Source organism: Macaca thibetana, chromosome 1 (genome assembly GCF_024542745.1).
Source record: "Macaca thibetana thibetana isolate TM-01 chromosome 1, ASM2454274v1, whole genome shotgun sequence".
NCBI lineage: Eukaryota > Metazoa > Chordata > Mammalia > Primates > Cercopithecidae > Macaca > Macaca thibetana.
The window spans coordinates 131,089,621-131,102,406 of NC_065578.1; the positions used below are offsets into that span (position 1 = coordinate 131,089,621).

The following is a 12,786-nucleotide window of genomic DNA, read 5'->3' on the forward strand; positions in this document are numbered from 1 at the left end:
TCACGCTACCTGAGTTCAAACTATATTACAAGGCTACAGTAACCAAAACAGCATGGTACTGGTATCAAAACAGAGATATAGACCAATGGAACAGAACAGATACCTCAGAAATAATACCACACATCTACAGCCATCTGATCTTTGACAAACCTGACAAAAACAAGAAATGGGGAAAAGATTCCCTATTTAATAAATGGTGCTGGGAAAATTGGCTAGCTATAAGTAGAAAGCTGAAACTGGATCCTTTCCTTACTCCTTATATGAAAATTAATTCAAGATGGATTAGAGACTTAGATGTTAGGCCGAAAACCATAAACACCCTAGAAGAAGACCTAGGTAATACCATTCAGGACATAGGCATGGGCAAGGACTTCATGTCTAAAACACCAAAAGCAATGGCAACAAAAGCCAAAATTGACAAATGGGATCTAATTAAACTAAAGAGCTTCTGCACAGCAAAAGAAACTACCATCAAAGTGAGCAGGCAACCTACAGAATGGTAGAAAATTTTTGCAATCTACCCAACTGACAAAGGGCTAACATCCAGAACCTACAAAGAACTCAAACAAATTTACAAAAAAAAACACAAACAAGCCCATCAAAAAGTGGGCAAAGGATATGAACAAACACTTCTCAAAAGAAGACATTGGTAATGAATACATAATCTAGAAAGATGAAAGTATGACATGAATAGCATAAAAAGTGGGTAGAGTGAAGTAAAAGCATTGAGTTTTTGTATGCAATTTCGGTTGTTAGCAACTTAAATTAGAATGAAATAATTATAAGATGTTTTATATGTGCCCCATGATAACCAAGTGAAAAAATCGCCTCTAGTTGATACACAAAAAATAGAGACATGAATCAAAGCATACAACTATCAAAATTCAACAAATTATAAAGAAAGGTAGGAAGATTGGAAAAAAGAAAGAAAAGAACTACAAAGCAGTCAGTAAAAATCAAAATGCCAGTAGTAAGTCTTTCACCTATCAATAATTACTTTAAATGTAAATGAATTACATTTTCCAATCAAAAGATACAGAGTGGTTGAATGGATTTTAAGAAAAGAAAAGGGAAAAAAAGCCAAGGTACCTCACCATCCTGGTGCTGCTGCGCTATGGAGGCCGTGCAGTCTCTTAGCCAAGATGCCTGAGGAAACCCAGACCCAAGACCAACCGATGGAGGAGGAGGAGGTTGAGATGTTCACCTTTCAGGCAGAAATTGCCCAGTTGATGTCACTAATCATCACTACTTTCTACTCGAACAAATAGATCTTTCTGAGATAAGTAATTTCAAATTCGTCAGATGCATTGGACAAAATCCAATATGAAAAGTTGACGGATCCCAGTAAATTAGACTCTGGGAAAGGGCTGCATATTACCCTTATACCAAACAAAGAAAAAGAAGATCAAATCCTCACTATTGTGGACACTGGAATTGGAATAACCAAGACTGACTTGATCAATAACCTTGGTACTATCACCAAGTCTGGGACCAGTGTTCATGGAAGCTTTGCAGGCTGATGCAGATATCTCTATGACTGGCCAGTTCAGGGTTGTTTTTTATTCTGCTTATTTGGTTGCCAAGAAAGTAACTGTGATCATCAAACATAACGATGATGAGCAATATGCCTGGGAGTCCTCAGCAGGGGTATCATTCACAGTGAGGACAGACAAGTGAACCTATGGGTCATGGAGCAAAGGTTATCCTACACCTGAAGGAAGACCAAATTTTGAGTGCTTGGAGGAACAAAGAATAAAAAGGATTTTGAAGAAACATTCACAGTTTATTGGATATCCCATTACTCTTTTTGTGGAGAAGGAACGTGATAAGGAAGTCAGCGATGATGAAGCTGAAGAAAAGGAAGATAAAGAAGAAGAAAAAGAAAAAGAAGAGAAAGAGTCCGAAGACAAACTTGAAATTGAAGATGTTGGTTCTGATGAAGACAAAGAAGAAAAGAAGGATGGTGACAAAAAGAATAAAAAGATTAAGGAAAAGTACATCGATCAAGAAAAACTCAACAAAACAAAGCCCATCTGGACCAGAAATGCCGATGGTATTACTAATGAGGAGTAAGGAGAATTCTACAGGGGCTTGACCAGTGACTGGGAAGATCACTTGGCAGTGAAGCATTTTTCAGTTGAAGGGCACTTGGACTTCAGAGCCCTTCTATTTGTCCCACAACATGCTCCTTTTGACCTGTTTGAAAAGAGAAAGGAAAAGAACAACATCAAATTGTGTGTACACAGAGTTGTCATCATGGATAACTGTAAAGAGCTAATCCCTGCATATCTGAACTTCAGTAGAAAGGTGGTGGACTCAAAGCATCTCCCTTTAAATATTTCCTGTGAGATGTTGCAACAAAGCAAAATTTTGAAAGTTATCATGGAGAATTTGATCAAAAAATTCTTAGAACTCTTTACCAAACTGGCAGAAGATAAAGAGAACTACAAGAAGTTCTATGAGCAGTTCTCTAAAAGCATAAAGCTTGAAATATTCGAAGACTCTCAACACTGGAAGAAGCTTTCAGAGCTGTTAAGGTACTATACATCTGATTCTGGTGATGAGATGGTTTATCTCAAGGACTACTGCACCAGAATGAACAAAAACTAGAAACATATCTAATATATCACAGGTGAGACCAAAGACCAGGTAGCTAACTCAGCCTTTGTGGAACATCTTTGGAAACACAGCTTAGAAGTGATCTATATGATCAAGCCAATTGATTAGTGCTGTGTCCAACACTGAAGGAATTTGAGGGGAAGACTTCAGTGTCAGTCACCAAAGAGGGCTTGGAACTTCCAGAGGATGAAGAAGACAAAGTTTGAGAACATCTGCAAAATCATGAAAGACATGTTGGAGAAAAAAGTTGAAAAGGTGGTTGTGTCAAACTGGCAACATCTCCAGGCTATATTGTCACGAGCACATATGGCTGGACAGCAAACATGGAAAGAATTGTGAAAGCTCAAGTCCTAAGAGACAACTCAACAATGGGTTACATGACAGCAAAGAAACACCTGGAGATAAACCCTGACCATTCCATTACTGAGACCTTAAGGCAAAAGGCAGAGGCAGATAAGTAAAGTCTGTGCAGGATCTGGTCATCTTGCTTTACGAAACTGCTCTTTTGTCTTCGGACTTTGGTCTGGAAGATCCCCAGGATCCACAGGATGATCAAACTTGGTGTGGGTATTGATGAAAATGACCCGACTGCTGATGATACTACTGAAGAAATGTCACCCCTTGAAGTAGATGATGACACATCATGCATGGAAGAAATAGACTAAACTCCAGCTGAAGGATGACTTAAACACTGGTTCAGTACTCTACAATTCCTCTGATAATATATTTTCAAGGATATTTTTCTTTGTTTTTTGTTAACATTTAAAAGTCTATATGGCATGACAACAACTACTTTAAGGGAAAGATAAGATTTCTTTCTACTTCTAAGTGATGCTGTGATACCTTAAGTACTAAAGCAGAGCTAGTAATTTTTTTTAGCTTCACATTGGCTTATTTTAACAGACAGAGGCAATGCGTGTTGTAGTATGTATGTAACATGATGTCTACTTTGTGGTCTAAAGTGTTTAGCTATTAATTCGTATTCCTTAGTAGGCCACATATTGTTATCCAAGTGTTCCTGAGCTATACCTTGATGTTTAGAAGAAAAGTATTTGTTACATTTTGTAGGATCTACTTTTGAACTTTTCATTCCCTGTAGTTGCCAGTTCTGTATGAACTAGTCCTCTAGAAATAGATTAACCTAAAGCAACTTGATGGAAGGAAATCTCCACAGAGAGTTCTTATTTTCCAAACAAAAGTATTGTTTGGAGGAGCAAAGTTATAAGCCTACCTAAGCCTGTCACAAAGCTTTTCAAAAAATAACTCAGAGCCAGTCTTGTGGTTGGAAGTGTAGTGCCTGAGTCACATTCTGCTTAAAGTTGTAACAAATACAGATGAGTTAAAAAACCAAAAGTCAAGATCTAACAATATGCTGCCTACAAAAGACTCTTTTTAGCCTTAAGAGCACATGTTAAAAGTGAAGGAATACAGAAAGATATTTTATGCAAATGTAAACCCAAAAGAACATCAGGGAAAGGTATACTTCCATCAGACAAAATAGACTTTCAATCAAAATTTGTCATAAGAGACAAAGTCACTGTATAATGATAAAGGGGTGATATAATCTTGAGGATATAAGAACAGTAAAGACAGATGCATTCAACATGGGAAAACCTAAACATATATAAAGCAAGTAGTAACAGAACTATAGGGAGAAATAAACAGCAATATAATAATGAGACTTCACTATCCTACTTTTAAAATTGGACAGATCATTCAGACAGTGAATCAATGCAGAAACAGGAGACCTCAGTAACACCTCTGGCCAAATGAACCTAATAAACATATACAGAACATTTCACCCAACAGAAGTTTAGTATAAAATTTTCTCAAGTGCACATGGAACATTCTCCAGAATAGATCACGGTAGGTCACAAAACAAATCTTATCATATTGAAGAAGACTAAAATCATCTCAAGTATCTTTTCTGGCTACAATGATATAAATATATAAATCAATAACAGGAAGAAATTTAGAAAATTACAAATTAGGTGGAAATTAAACAACACACTCATAAACTACCAATAGGTCAGAGAAAAAAATCAAAGGAAAAATCAAATATACATGGAAATAAACAAAAATTGAAACATTATAGCTTTGCCCAGATGTGTCTCCTCATCCCCATGGAATAGGAAGCTAGGGAACCCAGAATGCTCATCCTGGCCATCACCTGAAATAACAGAGAATACCTGAGAGTAATCAAAGCTCAATTACATAGCCATCTGCTTATGTACAACTGGCTCTTACCTTTAAGTACCATCTACTGCTCCGCCGATCAAATTGCACTGCCTAATATAAAACCTGACAAAAGAAGTGAAGAGGGGTATAGAAACAAAGCCAAAAGACCCTAGTCGACATACTATCGATTGCACCACTTAGAGAGAAGGGGAAGGGAAAAATACACATAAGAAAAGAAAAAAAAATCCTATCCACACAAAAATAATTATGAAATTATAAGTGCCATCCTCTTCAGATGAAAGGGATCAATATAAGGATTCTGGCACCATAAAAAATCTGAATCTTGTGACATCACCAAAGAATTACACTAGCTCTCCAGCAAGGACTCATAACCAAAATGGAAGCTCAGAAATGACAGGTAAATAATTCAAAGCATGAATTAAAGAAGGCTCAATGAAGTCTGAGGCCATGTTGAAAATCAACACAAGGAAACTACTAAAACAGTCCAAGAAATGAAAGAAGACATAAAATTCTTAAAAAGAAATTAATCAGAGATCCTGGAATTAAAAACTCACTTAAGAAATTTCAAGATACAGTTGAAAGTTTTATCAATAGATTAAATCAGGCAGGAAAAAGGAAAAAAGAATTTCAGCCTTTTAAACTGGCTCAGGCAGACCACACACAGAGAAAGAGAGAGAGAAGAATAAAAGAAAAGAAAATCAACAAAGTCCTAGAAAAATATGCAATTATGTAAAGTGACCAAACCTATGAGTTACTGGTATTCCTGAGAGAAAAGCAGTAAAAGTGAAAAACTTGGGGGGCAGAGAAAGATGGCCGAATAGGAACAGCTCCAGTCTCCAACTCCCAGCGGGAGTGACACAGAACACAGGTGATTTCTGCATTTTCAACTGAGGTACTGGGTTCATCTCACTAGGGAGTGCCTGACAATCAGTGCTGGTCAGCTGCTGCAGCCCGACCAGGGAGAGCTGAAGCAGGGTGAGGCATTGCCTCACCTGGGAAGCACAAGGGGGAAGGGAATCCCTTTTCCTAGCCAGGGGAACTAAGACACACAATACCTGGAAAATCGGGTAACTCCCACCCCAATACTGTGCTTTAAGCAAACGGGCACACCAGGAGATTATATCCCACACCTGCTGGGAGTGTCCCACACCCACAGAGCCTCCCTCATTGCTAGCACAGCACTCTGCAATCTCACGGCAAGGCAGCAGGAAGGCTGAGGGAGGGGCGCCCGCCATTGCTGAGGCTTAAGTAGATGAACAAAGCAGCTGGGAAGCTCGAACTGGGTGGAGCTCACAGCAGCTCAAGGAGGCCTGCCAGTCTCTGTAGACTCCACCTCTGGGGACAGGGCACAGCTAAACAACAACAACAACAACAACAAAAAGCAGCTGAAACCTCTGCAGACGCAAATGAGTCTGTCTGACAGCTTTGAAGAGAGCAGTGGATCTCCCAACACAGAGGTTGAGATCTGAGAATGGACAGACTGCCTGCTCAAGTGGGTCCCTGACCCCTGAGTAGCCTAACTGGGAGACATCCCCCACTAGGGGCAGACCAACACCCCAACCTCACATGGTGGAGTACACCCCTGAGAGGAAGCTTCCAAAGCAAGAATCAGACAGGTACACTCACTGTTCAGCAATATTCTATCTTCAGCAGCCTCTGCTGCTGATACCCAGGCAAACAGGGTCTGGAGTGGACTTCAAGCAATCTCCAACAGACCTACAGCTGAGGGTCCTGACTGTTAGAAGGAAAATTGGGCAAAAGCACGGCAGAAAACCTGGAAATTCAAAAAATAAGAGCGCATCTCTCCCTGCAAAGGAATGCAGCTCATCGCAAGCAATGGATCAAAGCTGGAAGGAGAATGACTTTGATGAGATGAGAGAAGAAGGCTCCAGTCCATCAAACTTCTCAGAGCTAAAAGGAGGAATTACATACCCAGCGCAAAGAAACAAAAATCTTGAAAAAAGAGTGGAAGAATTGATAACTAGAATAATTAATGCAGAGAAGGCCATAAAAGAATTGACAGAGATGAAAACCGTGACATGAGAAATAAGTGACAAATGCACAAGCTTCAGTAACCGACTCAATCAACTGGAAGAGAGTATCAGCAATTGAGGATCGAATGAATGAAATGAAATGAGAAGAGAAACCTAAAGAAAAAAGAAGAAAAAGAAATGAACAAAGCCTGCAAGAAGTATGCGATTATGTAAAAAGACCAGATCTACGTCTGATTGGGGTGCCTGAAAGTGAGGGGGAATATGGAACCAAGTTGGAAAACACTCTTCAGGATATCATCCAGGAGAACTTCCCCAACCTAGTAGGGCAGGCCAACATTCCAATTCAGGAAACACAGAGAACGCCACAAAGGTACTCCTCAAGAAGAGCAACTCCAAGACACATAGTTGCTAGATTCACCAAAGTTGAAATGAAGGAAAAAATCTTAAGGGCAGCCAGAGAGAAAGGTCGGGTTACCCACAAAGGGAAGCCCATCAGACTAAGAGCAGATCTCTCAGCAGAAACTCTCCAAGCCAGAAGAGAGTGGGGGCCAATATTCAACATTCTTAAAGAAAAGAATTTTCAACCCAGAATTTCATATCCAGCCAAACTAAGTTTCATAAGTGAAGGAGAAATAAAATCCTTTACAGATAAGCATGCTTAGAGATTTTGTCACCACCAGGCCTGCCTTACAAGAGACCCTGAAGGAAGCACTAAACATGGAAAGGAACAACCAGTACCAGCCATCGCAAAAACATGCCAAAATGTAAAGACCATCGAGGTTAGGAAGAAACTGCATCAATGAACAAGCAAAATAACCAGTTAATATCATAATGGCAGGATCAAGTTCACACATAACAATATTAACCTTAAATGTAAGTGGACTAAATGCTCCAATTAAAAGACACAGACTGGCAAACTGGATAAAGAGTCAAGACCCATCAGTCTGCTGTATTCAGGAGACCCATCTCACATGCAGAGACATACATAGGCTCAAAATAAAGGGATGGAGGAAGATCTACCAAGCAAATGGAGAACAAAAAAAAGCAGGGGTTGCAATCCTAGTCTCTGATAAAACAGACTTTAAACCATCAAAGATCAAAAGAGACAAAATAGTCCAATTACATAATGGTAAAGGGATCAATTCAACAGGAGGAGCTAACTATCCTAAATATATATGCACCCAATACAGGAGCACCCAGCTTCATAAAGCAAGTCCTTAGAGACTTACAAAGAGACTTAGACTCCCATAGCCTCGCTGCTGCCTTGCGGTTAGATCACAGACTGCTGTGCTAGCAATGAGGAAGGCTCCGAAAGCGTGGGATCCTCCTGGCCAGGTGTGGGATATAATATCCTGGTGTGTCCGTTTGCTTAAAGCACAGTGTTGGGGTGGGAGTTACTCGATTTTCCAGGTGTTGTGTGTCTTAGTTCCCCTGGCTAGGAAAAGGGATTCCCTTCCCCCTTGTGCTTCCCAGGTGAGGTGATGCCTCACCCTGCTTCAGCTCTCGCTGGTCGGGCTGCTGCAGCTGACCAGCACCGATTGTCCGGCACTCCCTAGTGAGATGAACCCAGTACCTCAGTTGAAAATGCAGAAATCACCTGTCTTCTGTGTCTCTCGCGCTGGGAGCTGGAGACTGGAGCTGTTCCTATTCGGCCCTCTTGCTCCACACCCCCATTTTCTTTTTTAAAAAAAGACTTTTTTTTAAGTTCTGGAGCACATGTGCAGGTGCAGGCTTGTAATATAAGTAAACTTGTGTCATGGCGGTTTGTTGTACAGATTATTTCATCACCCAGGTATTAAGAGTAGTAACCATTAGTTATTTTTCCTGATCCTCTCCCTCCTCCCCACCTGCACCCTTCAATAGGACCCAGTGTGTATTGGTCCCCTCTGTGTGTCCATGTGTTCTCATCATTTAGCTCCCACTTGCAAGTGAGAATATGGTTTTCTGTTCCTGCATTACTTTACTAAAGGTGATGGCCTCCAGCTCCATCAATGTTCCTGCAAAGAATATCATCTCTTTTTTTAATAGCTGCATAGAATTCCACAGTGTATATGTACCACATTTTCTTTATGCAGTTTACCACTGATAGATATTTAGGTTAATTTCATGTGTTTGCTATTGTGAATAATGCTACAATGAACATATGCACGCATGTGTCTTTATAATAGAATGATTTATCTTGCTGCAATGAACATATGCATGCATGTGTGTTTATAATAGAATGATTTATATTCCTTTGGGTATATATCCAGTAATGGGATTGCTGGGTCAAATGGTATTTCTGTTTTTAGGTCTTTGAGGAATTGCTACACTGTCTTTTGTTACATTGGTTTTGTATCAAAAACTCTCAATTTGGAGTTCTTTAGCCAGGAGAAATATCTTCAAAAATTAAGATGAAATAAACTCTTGTTCAGACTGTCCAAAGCTGTGAAAATTTATCACTAACATACTTTTACCACCAGTAAATACTATATATAGCTTCAGGTATATAAAAATTTATCAGATGAAAATGTGCATCTACACAAAAATATGATGAGAAAATAACATGCTAGATAGAAGTGTAAATATAAAATTCATTCTCTTTTATTTAAACAATCTCTTTGAAAGATACCTGATGGCTTAAAGCAAAAATAATAATAAAGAATTGTATGTTTAGAATAGTTGAAGTAAAATACACAGCAATAATAGTACAAATAATAGATTATAAGGATTTTCATTATATATTAAATTATATAATATTACATGAATGGTGACAGTTATACATTATACATCATATCTAGAGCTATGTTAGCTAATGAAGTAATCTTTAGCTCCATGTGAGTATTTAATTTTAAATTAATTATGTTTCAATAAATGTAAAAATTCAGCACCCTGTTTATATTACCCACATTTTAATGCTTAATTAATAGCTACATGTTGTTGTGGACATTGTATTGGATTGAATAGACATGGAATATTTTCATCATCCCAGGAAGTTACCCTAAACAAACATTAGTAAGCCAAAAGTGAGGTAAGTGGAGACATTAAAAGATACTTAATTAATGCTTTTAAGAAGGTGGTAAAAAGAAAAAAAATAGTTTAAGAGAAGATGTCAGATTGGATTAAAAACTAAGACCAATATATACATAGCCTATAAGGATAGTATAAGTCTCTAGAAGAATCTTAGGAGAAAATTTTTGTGACTTTAGACAAAGATCTTTAAATCACAGATATTAAAAGATGAATTCAATACATTACACTTCATGCAAATTAAAAACATTTGCTCTTCAAAAGGCCTTTTACAGAAACCGATAAAGCTTACTAAGTCAAAAAAATTAGCAAAACATATAACTGACAAATACTTGCATTGGAATGCAAGAATAATTCAAACACTTACAAAGACATAAATCCAATTTAAAAATGGGCAAAATATTTGATTATATCTCAACAAAAATATTTTACAAATTGAAAATTAATAAAAAGATGTTAAATCTCAATAGTCCTTAGGGAGATGTAAGTTAAAATCAACAAGATACCACTATATGCCCTCTAAAATTATCACATCAAAAGACTGACATTATTAATCATTTGTGAAGTTATAGGTCAATGGTAATTCTCACAGATTTTTTGTTGGAATGTACAATCATTCAGTCACTTAGGAAAGTTTTCCAATTTTACAAAACTTAAGCATAAACTTTCCTATTTTCCACTTATAATCTCCCCAACCAACCCTCATCTCCTAAAGAGAAACAAGTCTGTATTCACAAGAAAACTTGAACATTCATAGCAGCTTTATTACTAATAGTCCAATGTTGGGAAAAAGGCTTATGGGGTGACTATATAAACTGGCCATAAAAATATGGGACCGTAAGTTGTGGAAAGTCACAGGAGGCCTCTGAGGAAGAAAGCCTCCTTATTGCCATCACGTTCCCATGACCAGAGCGTGACCTGCTCTCTTATCTATAAACACTGGGCTCAAGGAGAAAGACACTCCTTTGAAGCACTGGAATGTGGCCAGATATGCCGACTCCTTGTTAAGCCCACTCCCCCACACAGCTGCTGTCCGCTAAGTTAAAGAATAAATCAGTAGTTAAGTTTATGCTGCTTCAACTCAAAGAAAATTTACCTAAACCGCCACTGCTATAGATTAGGTGTATGACACACCATCCCCCTTTCAACATTTCACCCCTAAACATCTGCTTCTTAGATCTAAGTGATTGTACTCAATAAATATATTGTGTGGAGACCAGAGCTTGGCGTCTTTGCAGCCTCCAAAAGTGCATTGGCCCCTGGCACCCCACTCTTTTTTATTCTTAACCTGTCTCTTCTCATTCCTTCATCGTCACCAAACTTTAGGTACCCTACGGGTCGTGTTGAGGCTGGTCCACAACAGTCCAAACTAAAAATCACCAAGATTTCTATCAATTGATGAATAGAAAAACAATTGTGTTATATTCAGATGATAGAATATCACTCAGTGATTCCATGTAACTGATGCGTGAAAGAAAATAGAACAGTCTCAGAGACATTATGGTAAGGGAAAGTAGCCTGACACATAAGACTACATATTGGATGATTCCATTTATGTGAATTTCTACACAAGGCAAAGCTAAAGGAGCAGAAAGATTATCAATTGCTGGTGACTAACGGTAGGGGGATGAGTAGGAGATTTGATGTAAAGGGGCATGAAGACAATTTATAGGTTGATGAAAATGTCCTAGAGAACAAAAACATTCATGTTAATTGTTTTTGCTTAAGAATATACACATTTTCTCATGCCTGTAATCCCAGCACTTTGGGAGGCCGAGGCGGGTGGATCACGAGGTCAGGAGATCAAGACCATCCTGGCTAACATGGTGAAATCTCGTCTCTACTAAAAATCCAAAAAAATTAGCTGGGCATGGTGGCGGGTGCCTCTAGTTCCAGCTACTCAGGAGGCTGAGGCAGGAGAATGGTGTGAATCTAGGAGCTGGGGCTTGCAGTGAGCCGAGATCACACCACTGAACTCCAGCCTGGGCAACAGAGCGAGACTCTGTCTCAAAAAAAAAAAAAAAAAAAAAAAGAATATACACATTTTCAAAATTCATTGAACAGTATCCTTAAAAAGGTGAATTTTATTGAATGGAATTACCCTAAAAACATATTTTTATAAAGGTATTGTGTAACATCAATGAGAAAGAACTGAAAAGTAATTTCTAATAAAAGCTCTGATGGGGAAATGTAGAAAAGTTTTTCTTTAATTGCTTAAAATCTTGAAAAATATAATGATGTACTTAATTTTTATTGGTGTTTCCTGAAGCTTGGGCCATTCATTGACTTCGAACTTTCTCATCTGCAAGTGAGTCAATTATGATTAGATGGTGTGAGTTTATTTTAATGAACAAATGTCAGTGTCTTTATAGAAAAATTGAAAGGGTCAGAGAAAGTGGGGGGACAGAGTAAGGAAATCAAAAAATCTATAACTGAAAAGATAGAACAAAAATATAAATAACTAGAAGAGATGAAAAACTGATAGATGACAAAGTCAGAACAAAAACATTCATAAAGGAGGAATTGGAAGCAGCAAATAGTCAAAATGTATTCAAAATTCCCATTTTCATTTCTATGTCTGAACATATATTTATTCAATTATTCTTTTGACAAATTTATTGAGCACCTAATGTGTGCCATAGTTGAATATACACATGAAATATTAGTAAACTAAACAGACAAAAATTCCTCCTGGAATCTGCACTTTAGTGGGAGAAAATTATAAACATGAACAAATATATACATGCAAGGGCAAAACAGTGTTCTGAAAACAAAAATAAATAAACCAATGAGAAAACTGATAGCAGAGGCCGGGTGGTTCAGGAAGCCTTCTTTAATGAGCGATTTTAATGAAGTTAGGAAATCATCCTTGTGTATTATAGGTCAAGGAATCAAGAGAAAAGAAACTAAGGCAGGAAGGGACTTTGATAGTTTTAGGTATAGAAGAAGGCAATTCATTTCATAA

The 12,786-nt window shown here is 38.0% G+C and overlaps 1 pseudogene; it reads left to right on the plus strand.

The window, feature by feature from the left end:
* Positions 1 to 1,130: 1,130 nt before the first annotated feature.
* LOC126948123 (heat shock protein HSP 90-alpha-like) lies at positions 1,131 to 3,284 on the plus strand (annotated as a pseudogene).
* Positions 3,285 to 12,786: the final 9,502 nt, after the last annotated feature.